General features: G+C 37.4%; 1 protein-coding gene across 3 annotated transcripts in view; it reads right to left on the bottom strand.

Annotated features, from left to right (window-relative positions):
- The window catches only part of LOC149841088 (uncharacterized), a 64911-nt gene that overhangs the window by 31242 nt on the left and 10452 nt on the right, over positions 1 to 23217 (bottom strand). The gene's annotated exons all lie outside the window — the stretch shown is intronic.

Raw genomic sequence — 23217 nt, 5'->3', positions numbered from 1 at the left:
ACCCCCCCTGAAATTAGAGGGAGCAGGGAGGGGGGCTCGGCCCCCTCCCCTGAAATCAGAGGGAGCAGGGAGGGGAGCTGGGCCCCTCCCCTGCCGACCCAACAAGAGAGCGAGAGGGTACCTGCGACGAGGGAGAAGGAAGTGGCGTCGGGCTCCCCTACGAGACGTCGAGAGGAGAGGAGGCGAGCGAGAGAGCGGAGCTACGCGGGATAGGAGAGGATTAGGGCAAAAAAAAATTGCCCTAATCCTCTTTCGCAGCCCCTTTTGATCGGGCAACAGATTTTTTTTTATGTTTGAAAATTGGATGAAAACGACCTTGAGTGCGTTGACCGCACTCAGGGTCATGTTGACCGCACTGGGTGCTGCACCCGCACTTGCACCCACGTCGCATTGCATCGACGCGGGTGCAGCACCTGCTTTGTCGAGTCCCTGTGACATGGATGGTAACCATTATGGCTTTGGGATGATGCCTTGCCATCCATTGCATTCACGTTTTCAATTAATAATGTATTACTTAAATATATATATATATATATATATATATAGGTGTCGGGAGCATGGTTCACAAATGTTACAAGACTTGACTATGAGTTGAACATGATAGTGAGGCATGCTTTGAATTGTGATCTCATTCTTCCCGTACTTGGAGATGAGAACTATATTACATCCATCAGATAGCAATCACGAGCCACGTGTAATCTACAACCAACTGTTAAGATAAGCTTCAAATATATATATTTATATGTATATATATATATATATCGTAACGAAAATATGCGAAAATAAGAACAATGTCCTACAATGGACATTCACATATAGAAAGCAAAGAACAAGTCCAAAATGAACATACACAAAAGCCAACAATGGCTTGCAAACATAAAATCTTTATAAATGCAAGAAAGGGCTTCAAGAAGCCATGCTTTACAAAGGGGGAGACCCCACTTATTTATAGGCAAAGGAGAGTGAGAGGGAGAAAAGAAAGAGAGAGACCACATTGGGAGGCCCAACAAGGTGTCGTTGGGCTCCCAACGGTCACAATTGTGACCGTTGGGGGCCCAACGACTCTTAGTTGGGACCCCCAATGTGAATGCATTTAATGCATTTCATAAAAAGAAAAACGAAAAAATAAAAGGAAGAAAAAGAAAAAAGAAGAAAAAATATAAAAATGACTATAATGCCCCTATTGGGCAGAATTACAGGAATACCCTTATCGGGTATGATGGATATACATATATATATATTTATATATATATATATATATATATATTTATATATATATATATATTTATATATATATATATATATATTTATATATATATATATATTTATATATTTATATATATATATATATATTGATTACATGTATTTTAACACCCTCCCTCAAGCTTTACGGGGATATAACTGAAAGCTTGTTGAGAAGGAACATAAAATGAGGAGCAGCAAGAGCTTTAGTGAAGAAGTCTGCCAACTGGTACTCGAATGTAACGTAAGGCAGTGCTATGGTTCCTCTTAGGTATTCATCACGAACATAGTGGCAGTCCATCTCAATGTGTTTAGTACGCTCATAGAAGATGTGATTACTTGCGATATAAATTGCACTTTTGTTGTCACAACACATCTTCGAAGGACTAGAGATGACTATGCCCATATCACTGAGGAGACTTCTAAGCCACACAAGCTCCATGGTTGTAGTGGTCATTGCACGATACTCTGCTTCAGTTGAGGACAATGATACTTTGTGCTACTTCTTACATCTCCAGGAAATCATAGTCACCTAAGAAATCACAAAAACCAGTAGTTGAGACTCTATCATTGGGATTTCCTCCCCAATCAGCATCAGTATAAGCAATTAAATTAAGTGATGACGAAGAGGAAAGAAAAACTCCCTTAGTTATGGTGTTTTTAATGTATCTGACTATTCTTAAGACTGCACTCATGTGCACACTTGTAGGTGCATGTTGAAACTGACTGACTGAGTGAACAACATGAGCTATGTCTGGCCGAGTGATGGATAAGTACGTCAGAGACCCAACAAGTTGGCGGTAGGGAGTAGGATCCTCGAGAAGTGTTTCATCTTCCAACCTCAACTTTGCATTGATAACCTCAGGGGTTTCTGTCTTCTTATCATCTGAGATGCCAGACTTGGAACAAATGTCAGCAACAAGTTTCATCTGAGAGAGAATGTACCCTCGAGGAGAGTACGCTACTTCAATACCTAAAAAATATCTTACGAAACCAAGGTCATACATGTCAAAACTTTCTTTTAAAACTTTCTTAATATCATTGATTCCTTGCTCATCACTTCCAAGTGATGATCATGTCATCAACATAAAGTAGTAGAATAACTACTGAATGATAAAATTCATGGGTTCCTTCTGTCATAAACAAGAACGAGCAATGAAGGGAGAATGTGTAAGGGCTGTTGCAGAATCCTCAAATAAGAGGTTGTGGTATTGGGCTTTCCATTAAATACACATTGTTACAATTACTAGGGTACGAAAATACCCATCATACAACAAAGGTAATTTATAATATGCCATTAATATTATTAATGAACATGTGCATAAATCTTAATTAGATAAACACGAATTGGGTTTGGATAAGATTCAAACCCAGTTCGTGAATGATGACTTCTTTTCATCCTCCCTCAAGTTGTACATGGTTTTGAACCATGAACAACTTGCCTTTCAACATCCAGAATCTATCCTTGATAACCCCTTTGGTAAACAAGTCTGCAACTTGATCAGTAGTCCGAACAAATTCTGGTTCAATTTCCTTCTCTTCGACTTTTTGTCTTACAAAATGTTGATCAATTTCAATATGCTTGGCACGACTGTGGTAGATAGGATTGAAGGACATGTTGATGGCACTTTGATTGTCACATAAGAGAATACATTTAGATATCGATTCTCCTACTTTTGTCAATAGATGTCTGATCCATGTTACTTCAGCTGTAGCAGCTACCATTGACCTATACTCAGCTTCTATGCTCGACTTGGCAAAAGCCCTTTATTTTCTACTGCTCCAAGAGACAAGATTTAGGCCAACGAAAACACAGTATCTTGAGACTGACCTATGCTCATCTGGATCTCCTGCCCAGTCCGCATATGTGTAAACAAGAAGTTCATGCATGTGATGTTCACTCATACTCTTTCTGTACAAAAAACCATCCCCAATAGTTCCCTTCAAATATCGAAAAATGTGTTTAACAACTTCCATATGTCCAATACGCGGTTCATGCATAAACTGAGATACCTGATTGACTGAACAAACAATATCAGGGTAAGTAAAGGTGAAATATTGAAGCATCCCTACTATCCTGAGATATCCTGTAGGATCCTCATACAAATCTCCATCTTGGGAACTGAGTTTCTGATGAAGTACACTAGGCGTGCTTAGAGGCTTGCAATCTTTCATACCTGCCTTTCTGAGAACATCAATAGTATACTTAGGTTGGGTAAGGGTCATGCCTTCAATAGTTCTGTCAACTTCAACTACAAGAAAATATCGCAGTTTGCCAAGGTCTTTCATCTTGAACCTGTGGTTCAGGAGTTATTTGACCCGCTCAATATGTTCATTAGAGTTACTTGTAATGATTATGTCATCTACATATATCAATAACAAGGTAACTGTGTCTTTACATTTGAATATGAAAAGAGAATGATCAAGAAGAGATCGACTAAAACCATATTTCTCTATTTCAAGAGAAAAACTATCAAACCAAGATCTAGAGGCTTGCTTCAAACCATATATAGCTCTCTTTAATCTACACACATATTCTTTGGAATTTCCTTCTGCATACCCAGTGGGCTGCTCCATGTACACTTCCTCCTTCAGAGTTCCATGTAGGAATGCATTTTTTACATCCAGTTGACTAATAAATTAATAATCTACTGATGTTCAATAGCCAATGATAGGATGATGCGAATAGTACCCATTTTCACAACTAGACTGAAGGTCTCATCATAGTCTTGTCCTTGCTCCTGAGTGAATCCCTTGGCAACCAGTCTAGCCTTATATCACTCAATAGTACCGTCCAGTTTATACTTTATTTTATACACCCACTTGGACCCAACCACGTTTCGATCATGTGGTCTAGGAACAATCTCCCAAGTCCCACATTCATGAAGAGCCTTCATTTCTTCATTCATAACTTCAATCCATCGCTTAGAATTTACGACTTGATAAAATATTGTGGGTTGATCATCCTTACCTAAAGAGGTTAAAAAGAGTTGAAAATCCCTAGTGAAATTCTCATAACTTACCCATCTATCAATAGGATGTCAAGGTCGAGTGGATCTTCTGGGAACAGAAGAATGCATCTCCTCAGAATTGGGGAGAATTCCCTTCTCACGTTGAGAGTAAACAATGCCTTTATATCTTTCAAAAGGCAAAAGAGGATCGGAAATGACACTTTCCTGAGTCCTTTGTGCAACATCAGATATGTTTTCCTCATCTTTGTGATTACATTCTGAAGGACAAACATCATCAATACTAGAAAAGAGATCAGAGTTCAACCAGAGATGATAAAGTTCAATTGCAGGAAGGGTGTTAGCATTGTGGTCAAAATTCAATTCATCAAATACAACATTCCTGGATATTTTGATACGCTTGCTCACAGGATCATAACATCTGTACCCTTTATAATCATCAGCACACCCCACAAATCTGTACTTCAAGGCCTTATCCTGAAACTTGTGTCGCATTGAACTGTCAACATGAACATAACATACACACCCGAATACTCGCAAATCATGATAATTTGGATGAACACCATGTAAAGAAAAGTAGGGTGATTTGTTTTCCAGGATATTCATGGGCAATCGGTTTATGATATGGACTGTTGAATGAAACGCCTCTGCCCAGAAAGTAACTGAAAGGTTACTATCATGCATCATGCCCATTGCACTCTCGACAATATGGCGATGCTTTCGTTCAGCAATCCCATTCTGTTGAGGTGTATGAGGGCAAGACACCTGACTACGTATTCCAATTGTGTGGAGGAAATTAATAAAGTCATTTGAGGAGAATTCACCGCCTCCATCACATTGGAAACAAAAGATATTATCAAAGAATTGATTTTGAACAAAGGAATGAAAATTCTGAAATAACTTGAATGTTTCAGATTTACATTTCATAAAGAAAATTCATGTATACCGAGAATAGCTATCAACAAAAATAAGATAATATTTGATGACAGACATGGAGGGAACTGAAGCCGGACCCCAAACATTAGAACAAATAATTTCAAAAGGTCTTGAAGCTCTTTTATTAATAGAATGAAATGGAAGAACATGACTCCTACATTGAAGACAACTAGAACATTTTTTGTCATTGATACTTAAACTTAGACTTGACTTGGGAATAAGACTGCTTGAAACAAGCTTTTCAATGAAAAGACTACTATAATGACCCAAACGACCATGCCAAAGATTCAGCTTATTAAACTCAGAAAGACAAAGCATTCTCAGAAGAAACTGAAGAAGATGATGGTGTGAGCTTCAAGGTGGAAGGATTCTCTTGAAACACGTACATATTCCCTTGTCGTTTTCCTTCAGCGAACATTTCCCTCGTGTGAAGGTCCTTGACACGAACAGAAAATGAAGTAAACTCAACTAAAGCATTAATGTCATCTACAAGCTTACATACAAAAACAATATTTTTCTTGATATTCGGAGCATAAATGACGTTTGAAAGAGCAAGAGAAGTAGACATAAGAATGACAGAGTTTCCAATGTGAGAAATACGATGGTGAGATCCATCGCCAGTGACTATACTATTTCTACCAGCATAAGGAACAAGAGTTAAGAGCTTACCAGCATCACCAGTTGTAATAACCTTAATTTTTAGGCTTTTATTTAAATATATTATGATATATATCACATAGCAATGTGATTTGGGCCCGGGATCCAAGTCGCGGATCCGGGACCCATAAAGGGGTATTTATGCCTAAATATTTGCGTTATACTAAAATAATATAAATATTAGTAATAAAAGAGAAATATACATAAATACATATGTATATATATATATATATATTTAGCAAACTCGAGGATCCACAGTTGGACCCACATGGATCCGACTTGCGGATCCATATTGATGGGGGTTAAATGGTATGAATAGGGTTAATTTTAAATAAAACTAATAAGAATAAGAATAATAATAAGAACTAAATAAAATTTTAAAATTTTTCTTATTTATCCGAGGATCCACAGTTGGATCCATTCGGATCCAACTTGTGGATCCATTTAGCTTGGGGTCGGGTTACGGGTCTCGGGTCCGGACCCGCGCCGCGCCCCTGTAAGCTCTTTTAAAAGAAAAGGGCAACCCGATAAGGGTTGTCCGATAAAACCCTAGCAAAATCAGGAAAGGGGGGGCAAGAGGGAGGAGGGGTTACGCAGGGCGTAACCGATTCCCCCCCCCCCCCCATCTCGGCATGGAGGGTGGAGGGGGACTCTTGGCCGATAAAAGGAGTGGAGAAGAGGGGTTTTCCCTCTTCACTCGTCTCTCTCTCTCTCTCTCTCGTCGGCAAGGAGGTGCCGCCAGTTTCATCTCCGGTGGAAGCACTCTCCTCGCAACATCCGCAGCCACGGTAGGTACCCTTGGCACGGCAGCAGCAAGGGAAGTCTTCAGCCGACCCTTCTCTAGCAACGGTTGAACCTGCCGATCGTCGGAGATTTTCGCCCAAGAGGTACGGGTTTCCCTCTTGATTTCGAGTGAGAAAGAGGGTGCAGATTTGTTTTCCATGGAATATTTTAGGGGAATCATTGGAAAGAGAGGCAGATTTGGAGGTTTGAGGCGCCGGAAACCCCAAATCGACATATTTGTGAGATTTCCGTTATGTTGGGAAGCCTTTCATGATTTGTGACAGGGAAACTTTTCCTGATTTTGGTTTGCTGGGGTGGAGGATTTTGATATGTCTATTTGTTTTGGAAACTTGTCCGCAGCATAGTGGGTTGCTATCATGGGTGCTATCTTGCTTTTAAGTTGGCATAATTGGATCAGTTGGTTTGTCATCAACTTTCTATAAATTTTTCTCTATTTCAAGGAGGTCTATTTTATTGGTTTGGCTGTTTAAACTATATTCTTGAATGTTTGTATTCTTGCTAATCAGAAAGTTGGCCATTTGTGTTCTTGTGGAAACCAAATTAAAAACATAAAACATGGCCATTTTCCATTTTTGGAGCTGAAAGTTTACAGAGGTGTAAGAGTTGGAATATCTCCTTGGGTGAAATGCCTGTGATAGTTTGCTTGTCTTTGTAAAAGGATGATATACAGACCCATCATTCTCAAGTCATTTGCAATTCATAATCATCTTGATGATTATATTTAAGATACAAATAACATGAACTACATTATGGTATGTTATGGTCCTGATCCTGCGTTTAAACCCATATGTAAGTTCTATGCTTCTGAAAACTTATTTGCATCCTTAGGCTCCATAGAATTTGCAGAAACAGGTTCTATATAAAATTACTTGGCCAAAAAAAAAAAAAAAAGAAACAAATTGTAACTTGGATTACAATATCCATTATTTGACATACATGTACTGTTAAAGAAAACAAATGCAAGCTTTCTTACTTTGGTTGTTGCTCTATGAGAGAATTTGGGTTTGAAAAGATGGTTAAAGCTGCACATTGCCTTCTGCTTCAACTAGTGCACTGTACACCCTTTTTCTAGCATTTTTCTAAGTATGGGGAATATTTCCTCAATCTATTGTTCTTTTATCTATCAAATAGCAATATGGTGATCAGTTAGGACAATCTATTGTTCTTTTATGTGGGCTGGCTGTCAGCCCAGCCGAATTCGGCTGGCCTGCCAGGCCGAGCCTGGTGGTTGTGGAGCCTCATCCAAGTGCATTGGCTGGGTCATTGCTTCTTAAATAAGACTACATTATACCTGTGTTAGTCCAGCTTTGCATGGTTATATTGTTTTTATATACTCATGTGTAAGTGGTCATGTGCTTCATGATTGTTAAATTTCTTGGTAGCATAATTGATTTATGTCATGCATCCTGTCATATCTATTTACAAGGTGATTAAGAGGCATATGGATGTGCAAAGATTGTTAGGCATACACCCATGTAACCTGTATGACACAAACGTTATAGGTGTTATCAAAATTTAGCTAAACATGTAAATGTTTTCGGTTGTTATCGTACAGGCTGTCTTCCAAGGCTTAAACTAAATATTTTAGGCTGAGTTAAATTAGCTTGTGTAAGGTTCAGTTCTTCTTGAAGTTTTCATATTTATGCTTACCTGATATTCAGACCTATGTGTGTAAGAGCATGATATGTTTTGTTTCCCTGCATTTCACACATTAAGCTAAAATCAAAGTATTTGCTGCAAAGCTACATAATACACTAACTTGAGGTATTGACACGTGCACCACCACTTGAAGGATTCACATGCTGATTAAGATGTGTAATTTCATCAAGTGTGTATGTGACATGAATATGTATGTTAAAGCAGACATTGACATGAATGCATAGGCTAAATAAAATCATACATGGGATATGAGCATGTGTATAGAATGAAAGCATTTAATGGAAGCATGCGATTGATGATTTTTTTTTATGAATGCATTGATGGTAAATGGGATCATCAGGGGCTGAGTGAGCCTAGAGAACCAGTCGTTCTCTGTTTTAGTTATTTTGATGCATTGCAACAAATCAAATGTGATATTATTGTGTTACCGCACTGTTCTATGTTGTCACGGGCTGTAGTCCCGCGAAAAGCTTAGCATGCTGATGTGCAAGCTTATGTTATTAATTCTGCATGTAAATTTGCAAATGTAAAAGAGATGAATTAATAACCAGATAAAAGAAAGTAAAGAACAGTGTAATTCACTTTCTCCTTGATGTCCCTGCTTTAGCGTGGGAATCTTGGATATTGCGGTTTAGGGGAAACCGTGAGGATACAAAAACTCCGTGTGCGTTTTGTTGCCCCTGAACCCGATATTGAGGTTCTTCTCCTGGCCACGGTTTTAGGGAGAATCCGCCACTTTACCCGGGAGTGGTGTGTTAGTCACAGCTGTGAGTTTGTTTTGGTATACCAAGAAAGTGGCGCCAGTGGATGCTGTTTTCCATAGTGTCCCCGACTTTGGATGCTGTTTTCCAAGGTTCCGATGGATGGCGCTGTTTCCTGATATCGGTCGAGGGCTAAGTTTGGAACCCGATAATAAAATACAAATTTTGTGTGAAGTTACCCCGGGAACCCTACTTGACCTCGGGGTTTGTACCTGTTTGGTGTATCCGCGAGCAATGATAAATTAAAAAGAGGAACTTAAGGATTGTGTGCATTTAATAGGACATGCATATGGAAAGAGGGGAACTTAAATGAAAGATAATATGGGTTCATGCATTATACATAAATCATGCATATTCTTGCTCTGCATTAGTTCATGCATGTTTACCTGTTCACTTGGTTGTTATACATTGATCATTGCATGATGTTGATTTCCCTTACATTCAAATGCCTTTAATGATTAAATTATAATCGTTGTTACTCACTTAGTGTTCCCTCATGCTTAATGTTTATTTTATTGTTGCATAACTGGTTAATTGCCTTATAATTTGATTATAATTGTAACCTCCTAAAATATTACATGGATCTTATTTATGCTCTTTTTCTTATTTGATTCATTAGGGAATCCTGTACGCAGAATTTTTCGGATTTCTGACCCTCAATTTTTATTGGTTTTTCCCAGACACAGGGGATCAGTGAAATTGACTCGCTTCTGAGGGAATACGAGGGTCACATTTACTTCAGACGACTTCACTTACGGACAAAGTGGCTCTACTTTTGTTTTCTTTTAAGTTCTTATTTCCTGCAATTTGTTATTTCACTTTTGACATTGAATATGACTCTTATTGATTCATTAATAAAAGAGTTCAGTTGGTTGGTGATGAATGATAAATGTAAGTTGGTTTGTGGTGTGTGGTTATCCAACTGAAATTGGAACTGTAGGGACCCCAGGTCTCTGGGAAGTTTTCCGCAACTCTTAGAAAAAAAAAATTCCGCATTTTTCAAAAGTATGAGTTGGGGTCGTTACACCAGTGACATGAGTGGCTGCACCAGAATCGGCATACCAAGTGCCCTGATCATTTTGTTTTACATTCAATTCAGCTAGAGCAGATAGTAACAACTCCTTGACTTCGACACTGTTCTTCAATTTATTTGACCCCTTTTTTGTCTCTGATTGTTTGCCTCTATTTTGAAGATTAAACCAACAATTAGCTTTGATATGCCCCCTTTTATTGCATAGAAAATAGTTGGGTATTGATCTTTGTCTCTAACCATTTGGAGGAATAGTGGGTGTAGGTAATATTCCATGACTTCTTTATCCATTTCTTTCTTGACCCTCTTTTTCCCGAAAATCATACCTACCACGTCCTCACCCATAGCCAACTCTTGTGGCAAGGACATCGTGAGCTCCAACTTGGACATGAGTATTTTCAGAAAAGCCCTTCAAGGTCATCTCATACTGTAAAAGCTTGGCACAAAGATCTTCAAATGTAGGTAAATCTGGCAAACACAATAAAGAAGTAACCATCATATGATAATCCAATCCCAACCCACTCAAAGTTTATTGCACCATATCTTTGTCACTAACTGTGCATCCCACGATGGCCAACTGATCTGTAATGGTCTTTATTTTGTTCAAGTACTCCATGATGGTCATGGAATCCTTCCTCAGCATTTGAAACTCTTTCTTTAAAAATAATACTCTGGCCTGAAAAACTTGAGAATATGTCTGAACCAGTCAGTGCCATAATTGCATGGCAGAGCAGTCATCTGGAATTGCTACAAGTACTTCCTCTGACAATGTAGAAGTGATATATGCAACCAGTGCTTGATCTCGCTTCATCCAGGATACGTACTCTGGATTTCTAACATAGGTAATCGAAAGATCTCCCTCACCATTCTTTTTTTCTTGTGGTATAAACTCTAGAAGAACAGGAACAAAACCATTAGATGTCCAGAAAGATCCTGACTTTTTATGAATGGTATGATTTGTCGCTTCCAAGTCAAGAAATTGGAATTGTTCAGTTTCTCGGACATGAATTGACTAAGGAAGTTTGAGGAAAGACCAGACTAAGAGTGAGGAAATGAGTCCATACTCTATCAAAGCCAAAAAGATAAGAAGTTGCCAAAATAAGAAGGAATAAGAAGGTTCAATTACTATTAAATTCTGATAAAATTCAGAACAGAAACTTAAGATCAGCAATTTCTGTTGCCACCGCCTCTTTTTTTTTTTTATAACTCTGAGGCAGAAAAACAGAACTACCCAGTAAAGATCTGTTCTGAATTAAAAATTTTAATCAAAGGAGCACGTTATTTTGAAAATAATGTGTTTCCTATCAGAATATGTGAGAATGTAGACAAGCAATACAAAACAGAAAGGAATATAGAAAATGAGTCCAAATATTGACCAAGACAGATCTGGGATCACTTGCAGATTTGAATCTAATGTGCCGTCAATGTGCAAAAGAATTTGACGTGATCCTATTCAAGCTTTGTAATCACGCAAAGAGCAAATGATTCAAATCCGGTCTTGCGTGATTACTTAAACTGTTAATTTATAAGATCACGTGCAACAATATGGGAATATGAAAACTTGAACTGAGAATCAACAATATGTTATTTAAGCCTTGAAAAGAAGAATATTAGGCAAACAGAAAATCAAAAATGTGCTAACGTGAACAAATCCAAGTTTTGGAAGAGAAATACGTTGGATTTTAATATCAAGAGACAAGAAGAATGTAGGAGAAAGGAAAGGAATAATATGTGACAGATGATCAAGAGAGAGGTAAGAAGAAAGAAGAAAATCTTGGAGATGGAGAAACTTTACCGGATGAAGAAGCGTTACCGGATGTTCATAAGAAGATCACGATCCTTAAATGTGAACCTGTTGCTTTGATACCATGATAAAATTCATGGGTTCCTTCTGTCATAAACAAGAATGAGCAATGAAGGGAGAATGCGTGACGGCTGCCGCAAAATCCTCAAATCAGAGGCTGCGGTATTGGGCTTCCCATTAAATACACACTATTACAATTACTAGGGTACGAAAATACCCATCATACAACAAAGGTAATTTACAATATGCCATTAACACTATTAATGAACATGTATAAAAATATGTAATTAGATAAACACAAATTGGGTTTGGATAAGATCCAAACCAAGTTCGTGAATGATGGCTTCTTTTCACTGAAGACCCTACATTTTTCACAAATAAAGCAGTGTCAGTATAACATGAACGAAAATTTAGACTTGTCATTACATTGCTAAATCTATCATGCCAAGCCTTTGGAGTTTGCTTTAAACCATATAATGCCTTTTTAAGTTTGAGAATTTTATTTTCACCAATACATACTCCAGGTGGAGGATCCATGTAGACCTCTTCATTTAATTCACCATTTAGGAATGCATTCTTAACATCTAATTGATAAATAGGCAATTTTTTAACTGACGCAACTGCAATAAGAGTTCTAACACTAGTCATCCTAGCTACGGGAGCGAAGGTTTCTTCATAGTCTATACCATATTCTTGAGCGTATCCCTTGGCTACCAACCGGGCTTTATAGCGTTCTAATGACCCATCACTTTTAGTTTTAATTTTGAAGACCCATCTACATCCAATTGCTTTCTTCCCAGTGGGTAATGAGGTTATTTCCCAGGTTTTTGCCTTCTCAAGGGCACTAAGTTCTAAGTTCAAGGCTTCAACACACTGGAGAATGTTTTTGGCTTCATTATAATATGACAGTTCATGAAAAGAGTGTAACGGTATTAGACACGCTCTATACTTTGGTGTTAGAGACTCATAGAAAACAAACCTATTAGGAGGATTGGAGATTCCGCCAAATCTCCTTAAAGAGGTTTCTTCTATATTGGAACCTTGAGAGTATTTTTCTAACGCACTCATGGGAACTTGTTGACCACGCCTAACATATGTTTGAATTGGTCTATCACTTTCATTTTCAACATTGTTAAGAGGAATATCCTCTAGGTTATCCAACAAATCATTAGAAATTTCCTCTTCTTGAGGAGTCACATCTTCTTGAGAAAGAATATCAAATAAGAAAGCATATTCGCTTTCGTCAATATCTTTAGTTTTCTCAAAACCATTTTCATTTTCTAGAAGGTTACATCTTTAGAGACATATAGTTTGTTATTTTTAAGGTCGAAGCATCTAAAACCCTTTTGATTTTCTCCGTATCCTAAGGAAACACATTCAATAGCTTTAGGAGATAATTTATCTCTTTTATGTGTAAGAACAAAACATTTACACCAAAAAATTCTTAATCTATTGAAATTAGGTGTTCTTTCAAATAATTTTTCATATGGAGATGTATTTTGTAAGGATGAAGATATCATTCTATTTATCAAGTAAGTTGATGTTAAAGCGGCTTCGGCCCAATAACTTTTTAGAATTTCTTTGGAAATAAGAAGTGTCCTAGTGGTTTCCAAAATGTGTCTATGTTTTCTTTCGGCTAGACCGTTTTGTTGAGGAGTCCTAGGACATGATCTTTGATGACAAATTCCATTTGTTTCCAAATAATTTTGAAATTCATTTGATAGATACTCTCCACCTGAATCGGATCTAAGAGTAGAGATATTACTTGAAAATTGATTTTTGACTATCATATGAAATTTCTTTAAAAAGGCAGACTTCGAATTTTAAATTAAGAAAATAGATCCACACATATCTAGTGTAGTCATCAATGAAAGTAACATAATATGAGTATCCTCCTTCCAATATGACCGAGGAAGGGCTCCATACGTCCGAGTGAACTAACTCAAAAGGTCTTTTGGACATAAAAGTTCTATTTGGAAAAGGAGTGGATTTCATTTTCCCAAAAATACAATTCTTGCAAACAAAATGTTTCTCATTACAAAATTTCTTTCCAAAAGGAAAGGAGTACATTTTTGAGAAACTTGAATGTCCAAGTCTTTGGTGCCAAGTTTCAATATTTTTATCTTGGACATGATTACAAAAAGAATTAGTGGGAAGTTTCAAGTTGCTCATGTAATAGAGATCTCTCCTCCTATGGCCTTGCACAATCTGCTTCTCGGACCGGAGATCCTGTATAGAGCAATCCTTAGTTGAGAAGGAGATTTCACATCCATGATCACATATTTGAGAAACAGAAAGGAGATTTAAATTAAGTCGAGGTACCACTCTTACGTTTGGCACAAAGAAATTTTTAGAAAAATTTAAAGTTCCAAAACTTTTTACTTGTAAAGATGTACCATCGGCGGTTGAAACATAAGAGTTTTTAGAGTTATTGCACAAATTGGATAACCCATTTTTAAGTGGGGTCATATGAAAGGAAGCTCCAGAATCAAGAATCCAAGAAGGCATACCTGGAGGAGAGGAAGAAGCTATGGCGGCACCCGAGGTTGATGGCGATTTGAGTAGAATTTGAAGTGCCTCTGATAGTTGAGCAAGAGAGAAGGACTCCTTCCCTTTGATGGGCTCCTCCTTCTTTTGTGTAATTTCTTTAACGGAAGCAACCTTACCTTTTAGGGCTTCATTTAGCTTAGGGCAATTAGGTCTTATATGACCCGGTTCTTGGCAATGATGGCAAATGGCTTTCCTATAGTTGTCATTATAGTTATTTTGCCTCCCAAAGTGTGGAGGCTTATAAGCTTTCACATGATTGCCGGGTTTAGACACACCCAAAATTTCATCTCCTCCCTTAATCATGTCAAGACGAGTTTCTTCTTGGCATATTTCGGCTATAGCATCTTCCAAAAGAAGAGGTTTAGATCTATGAAGTAGGGAGGATCTAACTTGTTCATATTCGGGCCTAAGCCCATGTAGAAATTGAAAAAAATGTTCTTTTTCCATTTGTTCTCTCCTTAGTTCCACATCTTCACTAGAGACCCACTTTGGTTCTAGTAGGGATAGCTCATCCCATAAGGGTCCAAGGGTGCTAAAGTAATCTCTTACACCCATCTCCTCTTGCTTAATAGTACAGATTTTTTCTTGGAGAAAGAATTGACGAGCAAGGTCCTTTTGAGTATACATACCTTTCATAAAAAACCATGCTTCATTTGCCATTCGAAATTTAGCAATGTTGGCGCAAATTTTGAGCTCCACATTGCTCATGAACTAAGCAAGAATTTTTGCATGCTTGCTTTCCCAATCTTCAACTTTAGATTGGTGATCTTCAATAGCCTTTATGCGGGCATTTCCTTCAAGTGTTTTTTCTTGATCACCATTCATCTTGGTGATTTGGAGTTGCAGTTCCGGAATAGTGCCCATGACATATCTCCAAAGCTTTTTACCCTTGAGGTTGTTCTCTATGGCGGCGGCCCACATCATGTAGTTGGTACCATTAAGTTTGAAGGAGAGATCAACCTTTTGTTCTCCTTCCATTTTAATCTCAAGAAGACAAACCAAGAGAGAAATACAATATGAAAAATATAACTAGTCAACTAGCTATATCTAGAATCAAGAGCATACACCTTGCTTTGATACCATGTAATGAAAATATGCAGAAATAAGAACACGGTCCTACAATGGACATTCACATATAGAAAGCAAAGAACAAGTCCAAAATGGACATACACAAAAGCCAACAATGGCTTGCAAACATAAAATCTTTATAAATGCAAGAAAGGGCTTCAAGAAGCCATACTTTACAAAGGGGGAGACCCCACTTATTTATAGGCAAAGGAGAGTGAGAGAGAGGGAGAAAAGAAAGAGAGAGAGACCACATTGGGAGGCCCAACAAGGTGTCGTTGGGCTCCCAACAGTCACAATTGTGACCGTTGGGGGCCCAACGACTCTTAGTTGGGACCCCCAATGTGAATGCATTAAATGCATTTCATAAAAAGAAAAACGAAAAAATAAAAGGAAGAAAAAATATAAAAATGACTACAATGCCCCTATTGGGCAGAATTACAAGAATACCCTTATCGGGTATGATATATATATATATATATATATATATATATATATATATATATATATATATATATAAACCAGAATACCCATCAGGGGTATTCCGGTTATTTTACCTTGTAATAGTAGTCAGCCCATTAGGAGCTGACTGTTTAAATTAATACTTTTTTGTTTTTTAGTAATGTTTACTTTTTGATACCTTGATTGGGACAACTTCAACCGCTAGTTGGGCTGCTCCCTATTTCCATTGATTGTTATAAATAGGGCTTCAAGCCCTTGTCAATCTCAATGCCTTTTGAGCATTTTATGTATTCCAGAAGCCTTTATTTGACCTTTGTGTAGGTGGTGTGGATTGATCAATCAAGTGTTCTTCTTAGTTGGTTGTGTTCTTGTAAGTTCATAAGAGACACTTATTTGCTTTTGTTTTCGTTTCATTACGTGGTATTAGAGCTTTGGTGTTCATGGTAGTTATTGATTCGTAAAGGCCAAGAGGAGGATCGTGAGATTGGTGGAGCATCGGTTCATGGGATCGTTGCATCCCTCACCCGGTACTGGAGAAAGGTGTTCGGCCAGGTCAAAGCTATCAATGTTTAGAAATATTGCCTGTGTCACAACCTTGATCCAGGTATAAGTCTGTGTTTGTACCCACAGGACTAAGAAGTGAAACCTAAACGAATATTCATTAGATAGGCATGGCATGCATCATCTAAGAACGAAAAGTCAATTAAAGATAAGAATTGACTCATGCATATGATCGACTTCTGCAATGGTAAGTGCATGCATTTTTAATTATGTTCATGCAATTTTAATTATTTATGCTTGAATGAATGATGAATTAAGATTAGTTTCATAAATGTATGCTTGTATGAGAAATTAGAAATGCATGCTTAAATTCGTTGTATTTACTTTTGTTAAGCACATGAAAATTTAAAGTAATTTTAGATTACTTATTCTAGTATATATGTTCTGTATAATTCTCCTTGCTGAGACAAGTTTTGTTTGACCCCTATGGATGTTAATATTTTTCAGAAAGTAAGTGAGTTCACGTGCGATAGTGGGAGGTTGTGACGGGTACCAAGCCATGCTTTTTCTAATCTCCGAACATTTTGGATTGAGAGCAATTTTAATTGCTCAAAGACTGATAATTTAATTTAATTTGGACATATACGAACTTTTATTCAATTTTTAAATATTCAATTTTTGGATTTAAGTGCGATTTGAATGTAAACTAGAATGTAATGTGCCAAGTTTTTGTTACGTTTGATTTTTTTGCTGCAATTTTATAAAAGAATTCAAAAGTATTTCAAAAAAAAATCATGATTTTCGAAATTTAAAAATTTGAGGCGTTACAACTTTGTATCAGAGCAGAGGGAAAGTGTGACTCAAATCCTATCCAACCGACCAATATCGTTGTGAGTATGTTCTAACTTATGTGTTTATTTCATACTTGATATGAAAATCTGTGCAAATTGCTTGCAATTTATAAATTGTGCAAAATTAGAACTTAGATGCTTAGTAGGTCAGTAGAACAAATAAAACAAATAAATTGTTTATGCAAAACTTAGAAGTTAATTTAATTTAAATGTTACTGTAGATGTCTTCATGACAACCATCTAGTTGGACGGCTCAGAGGGACTTCCTCTTAGAAGCCCTCGCTACACAAACGGCTAGATGCCAGAACCTCCCTGATAACGGAGGTAATGGCAATAGCAGTTATCACCCTGATGGCAATGGAGCGACCAACGCTGCAAACCATGGAGTGTCGTATAAACGCTTCATAGAACTGAATCCCTTGGTCTTCACTGAGAATGAGGACCTAGATGCAGCAGAGGAGTGGGTATGTGCCATTAGCGAGATCTTCGAGATCCCCGCTGAGAGGCAGGTTGCCTTCGCTATCTACCGACTACAGGGTGATGTCAAGAGTTGGTAGGAGACGACACGGGAGGTGAGCTACACACTGGAGGAGCGACGCACACTGACCTGGGAGAACTTTTCTAAGGTGTTCCTAAACACCTACTTCCCCCAGTATGCTCAAGATCGCAAGATGCAAGAATTCTTAGATCTCCAGTAGGGTACCATGAAGGTGGCATAGTACACTACTCGATTATGGCATCTGGAGAAGTACTGCCCGCACACCTATACAACTGATGAGGTGTGGGCAAAGAAGTACGTCCACGGGTTGCGAGACGGGTTGAGGAGCCATCCTCAGAACCTCAACCAGGCCATAGAGATGGCCACTGTGCTTCAGGACGATTGTGAGTCTTCAAGGAAGACTCAGCTGAAGAGGTTTGATAGGTCGAAGGGCAATGAAAACAAAGCCCCTAGACCCGCTGCCAAGATGAGTAGAGCATCGCCTGCGAAGAAGGCCAGGGTGCAGCAGGGTGGTACTCGACCACAGCATACGGCTACAGTATGTTCGTACTACAAGAAGACCCACACAAGGGTGTGCCACTGGACAACAAGAACTTTCCTAAGATGCGGCGAGATGGGGGCACTTCATCAAGCACTGCCCTAAGAAGTTGGCTCAGGAGGGAGCGAACCCCATACCACGAGGGCATCCGCAACAACAACAACGACCTCGGCAGCTGCAGAAGCAGCAGTCCCAGGATCAAGGATAGAGGAGAGCTACTGGTCGTGTCTACGCGACTTCTACAGAGGAGTTGCAAGAGGATGCGAACGTCATCGAAGGTATAATTTATATTGCAAAATTCAATGCCAAAGTTTTGTTTGACACTGGCACTATGCATTCTTTTGTATCCACTCGATTTGCAAAGTTACTTAACATCACACTGATCACATTGGGTTACATATTGGAAATTATCACACCATCGAGCGACAAATCCATAGCTCGTACCTTCTTACCCAATGTAGAAGTAATAATCTCAGGGCAGAATCTCTCTGCCAATCTAATCTTATTAGACATGGTGGGCTACATTGTCATTCTTGGCATAAACTGGATGTACGAGTACTACGCTTATATAATATATCATGAGTGGCGTATTCGGTTTACTCGCCCAGACCTGCTTGTACTTGAGTATAAGGCAATTAAAAGGAAAACAAAGGACGGATGATCTCAGCGATGAAAGCGCAATGATGCATGGAAAAGGGTTGTGAGACCTTCTTGGCTAGTGTTTTTCTGGTTGATCCTAGCACGACCTCGATGAGGGACTTGGAGGTGGTTCGAGATTTCGTAGATGTCTTCCTAGACGACTTGTCAGGCATACCACTTGCAAGAAAGGTGGACTTCGCTATAGAATTGGTGCCTAGTACAATGCCAATATCGAGAGCTCCTTATCGTATGGCCCTAATGGAGATAGAGGAACTGAAGAAGCAGTTGAAAGAATTGATGGACAAAGGTTTTATTCGACCAAGCGTTTCAACATGGGGTGCTCTCTCTCTCTCATTATTGTAAAAATGGAGGATGAAAAAGAAGTGATTGTCTTCATTCCCATGAGACTCAATGATACTATGTAATGTCATAGTGAAACATAAAATATGAAAAAAGGATCTATGGGGTTTGGTTGATGGCACCGAAAGAGAGCTTATACTTATACTTAGCAAGATTGAGAATGAAAAGAAAGTGACTCTTCAAAGAGAAGAGATGTCTAAGGCCGTCACCGAATATGAGAAAAAATGGAAAGAGTGGAGGCTGGGTCATTCCAAGATAATTGGATGGTTCATCAATAGTGTTGGCATTAAAAATTGCTCTAGCTTAATTAACGAAATTTGATTTTGCTAGTGATGCATGGAAGTATCTTAAAAATATGTATAGTTTCAAGGATATTGCTCACATATGCAATGTGCAAAATAAAGTGAGAACTATGAACCAAGGAGAGATGAGCATTAGGGAATATTACAATGCCCTCTCTCTTCTTTAGGATAAATTAGCTCTTCTAGAGCCAAAATCGCATTGCTCCCAAGATGTAGAACTTCGTGAAAAACAAATTAGAACGGAGCATTTCTATCAATTTGTTAATGGGCTTAGACCCGAATTTGAAGGGACCAAATCAACCCTTCTTCATAGAGGAGGTGCACCTACCATAGTTGAAACTCTTGAAGAGTTAACCATAGAGGAAAATAGGTTGAAAAAATTATCCTCTTCAAAAGATAAAGAATTCATGCTTGCTATGTTAAAGCCCGAAAATCACACAAGGAGATAAACCTCCTCACTTTGAAAGAAATAATGAGAATGAAAGAAATTCCAATGACTATGAAAGAAGTCAAAATGAGAAAAGAGGCGATCATGAATGCAAGAAGAGTGACAAAATAATATGTTACCATTGCTATGAGTAGGGTCACATTAAGCCTTTTTGCCCCAAAAGAAGGAAAGAAGATCAAAAAGATGATAAGAAGGTGGTTTCATTGGGATCATCTTTTGAAAGAAATGGTGTAGACGACTCCAAATGCATCGGCTCATTATCCTTGGCATAACTCATGGAGACACTACAACCAATGTTCAAAAATCAAGCTTCTTCCTTCTTGGGTACAGTCGTATCCACAAGCATGGACCCCACTTCTTGGATTCTTGATTCCGGTGCTTCTTTCCATATGACCCCAAATGAGTACATATTATCTGAATGTCATGCTAACCCAAATAATTCTTATGTTTCAACCGCCGATGGAACTTCCTTGAAGATTAAAAGTTTTGGGTTTTTTAAAAAACAACAAACTTTCTTTATTCCAAATATTAGAGTAGTACCAAAATTAAATTTAAACCTCTTATCCGTTTTCCAAATTGTGGATCATAGATGTAAAATTTTGTTTTCATCTAATGATTGTTTGATATAGGATCTCCAGTCCGAGAAGCCGATGAGGCCAAAGAAGAGGAAATCTTTATATTATAGACAATCTTGAATTATCAAAACATATTTTTTGTAATTTTGTGAAAAAGAAAGATATAAAAAATTGGCACAAAAGACTAGAACATCCTAGTGTGTCCAAATTATATTTGTTTTCATTTCTTACAAGTTATAAAGAAAAGGATTTTGTTTGTGAAGATTGCGTTCTTGGTAAAATGAAATCTTTACCCTTTGGGCCTAGTCATTTTGTATTTAAAGATCCATTTGAGTAGGTACATTCGGATGTATGGGGACCGACTTTGGTTATATCTAAAGGAGGAGTATCTTATTATGCTGTGTTTGTGGATGATTATAATAGATACTCTTGGATATATTTTCTTAAACACAAATCCAAAATATTTGATTGTTTCAAAAAAATTCATTGTCATACAAAGACTCAATTTAAAACCAATATTAAAATCTTTAGAACAGATTTCAGAGGAGAATTTGTGTAAAAAAAGTTCAAAAATTATCTTGACTTACATGGAATTATTCATTAAAATTTATGTCCTTATACTCTTCAACAAAATGCACTAGCCGAAAGGAAGCATAGACATATTTTTGAGACTACTAGAACACCTCTTATATCAAGAAATGTTCCAAAAATGTTTTGGGCCCAAGGCGCTCTTATGACGGTTTATTTGATAAATATTTTTCCTATTGAAAAATTATTTAAAATATCTCCCAATTATAAAAGGTTGAGAGTAATTGGTTGTAAATGTTTTGTCCTTACCAACAAAACCGATAAATTTTTCCCAAAAGTTATTCCTTATGTTTTTCTAGGTATGCCAAAAATAAAAAAGGGTATAGATATTATGAAATTAAAAGGGACAAATTATATGTTTCAAGAAATGTTAATTTTCTTGAAAACAAAAATGGATTTGATAAAGAGAAAAACTAAGAGCATTGTGACTATTCATTTCTTTTCGATCTTGTCAATGAGCATGAAAAATGTGATAACATTCATGATATGCATGAGAGTGACAATGAGGACACTCATAATGCACATGGGAATGTGAACGAGGGACTTGATAATATAGACCTATCTCATTATGAAATTCAAACCTATACTTGATGTACCGAAGACCATCCACCATGTGCTTTAGAATGATATTCTCAAAATCAAGATATAGATTCCTCTAGTGTTAGAAAATTCATGAGAATTTCAAAGGCTCCTAGCAGATTCGTATCCTATGATTCTTTTGAACCTAAATATAGAGTTTGTCTAATGGCTATACACTCATATGTAGAACCAACATATTACCATGATGCTAAAAACCATCAAGAATGGATTAAGACAACGAATGATGAATTAAAAGCTTTAGAAAAGGCAAAAACTTAAAAAATTCAAGCATTACCTAAATGAAGAAAAACTATAGGATATAGATGGGTCTATAAGATAAAAACTAAAAGTGATAAGACGTTGAAAAGATATTAAGCTAGGTTAGTAGTCAAATGATATAGTCAAGAATACGGAATAGACTATGACGCGACATTTGTTCCAATCACTCAAATGACCATTGTTAGAACCCTTATTTCTATCGCATCAATTAAAAAATGGTCAATTTTTCAAATGAATGTAAAAATGCTTTTTTAAATGGTAATCTCAATAAAAAAGTTTACATGAATCCCCCACTAGGTTTAAGTTTAGTACATGAAAAAATTCTTCGGTTACAAAAAGCATTGTATGGTCTAAAGTAAGTTCTCGATTTAGTAGTGTGATGACACAACTTCACTTTAAATCTTGTTATAATCACACTGCATTGTTTGTTAGGTCTTCTAATGTAGGAATGATGATATTACTTCTCTACGTTGATAATATGATTATCACAAGAGGTGATAGGCAGGGAGTTAGTCATATCAAAGATGTGCTCAAAGATAACTTTGATATGACAAATCTTGGTTTTTTATGGTATTTTCTTATAATACAGGTGGCTTACTCATCTCGTGGTTATTTGTTGTCGCAGACTAAGTATACAACAGAGATCATTGAACGGTCAGGACTCTCAGATGAAAAACGAGTTGATACTTCAGAGGTCATAAATGCAAAAATGAAGAAAGAAGATGGAGAATCTCAAAAAGATCCAACTCCATATGGACAAATAATTGAAGCTTTGTCTTATTTCTCTATTAGTCGTCCTGATATTTCTCATGTTATTCATTTTGTTAGTCAATTTCAGCATACTCCCACTGCAGTACATATGAGTGCTATAATGAGAATTATTAAATATATTAGAAATTCTATTAATTATGGGTTATTTCTTTCATCTTCTTCCTCGTTAGAAGTTATTGCATATTTTGATTCTAACTGAGGAGGGGATGTGAATGATAGACGCTCAACGACTGGTTCCTATGTTTTTGTAGATAATTCTCTAATTCCATGGAGATGCAAGAAGCACCAGAAGGTATCCCTATCTTCCACTGAAGCATGAAATGAAATAGGGATCTTCGAAACACGAGC

The sequence above is a fragment of the Nuphar pumila genome, chromosome 4 (assembly GCF_984573655.1).
Source record: "Nuphar pumila chromosome 4, dmNupPumi1.hap1.1, whole genome shotgun sequence".
NCBI lineage: Eukaryota > Viridiplantae > Streptophyta > Magnoliopsida > Nymphaeales > Nymphaeaceae > Nuphar > Nuphar pumila.
Note: the sequence above shows the minus strand (reverse complement) of the source record. Positions and strands in the feature narration are given on the sequence as shown.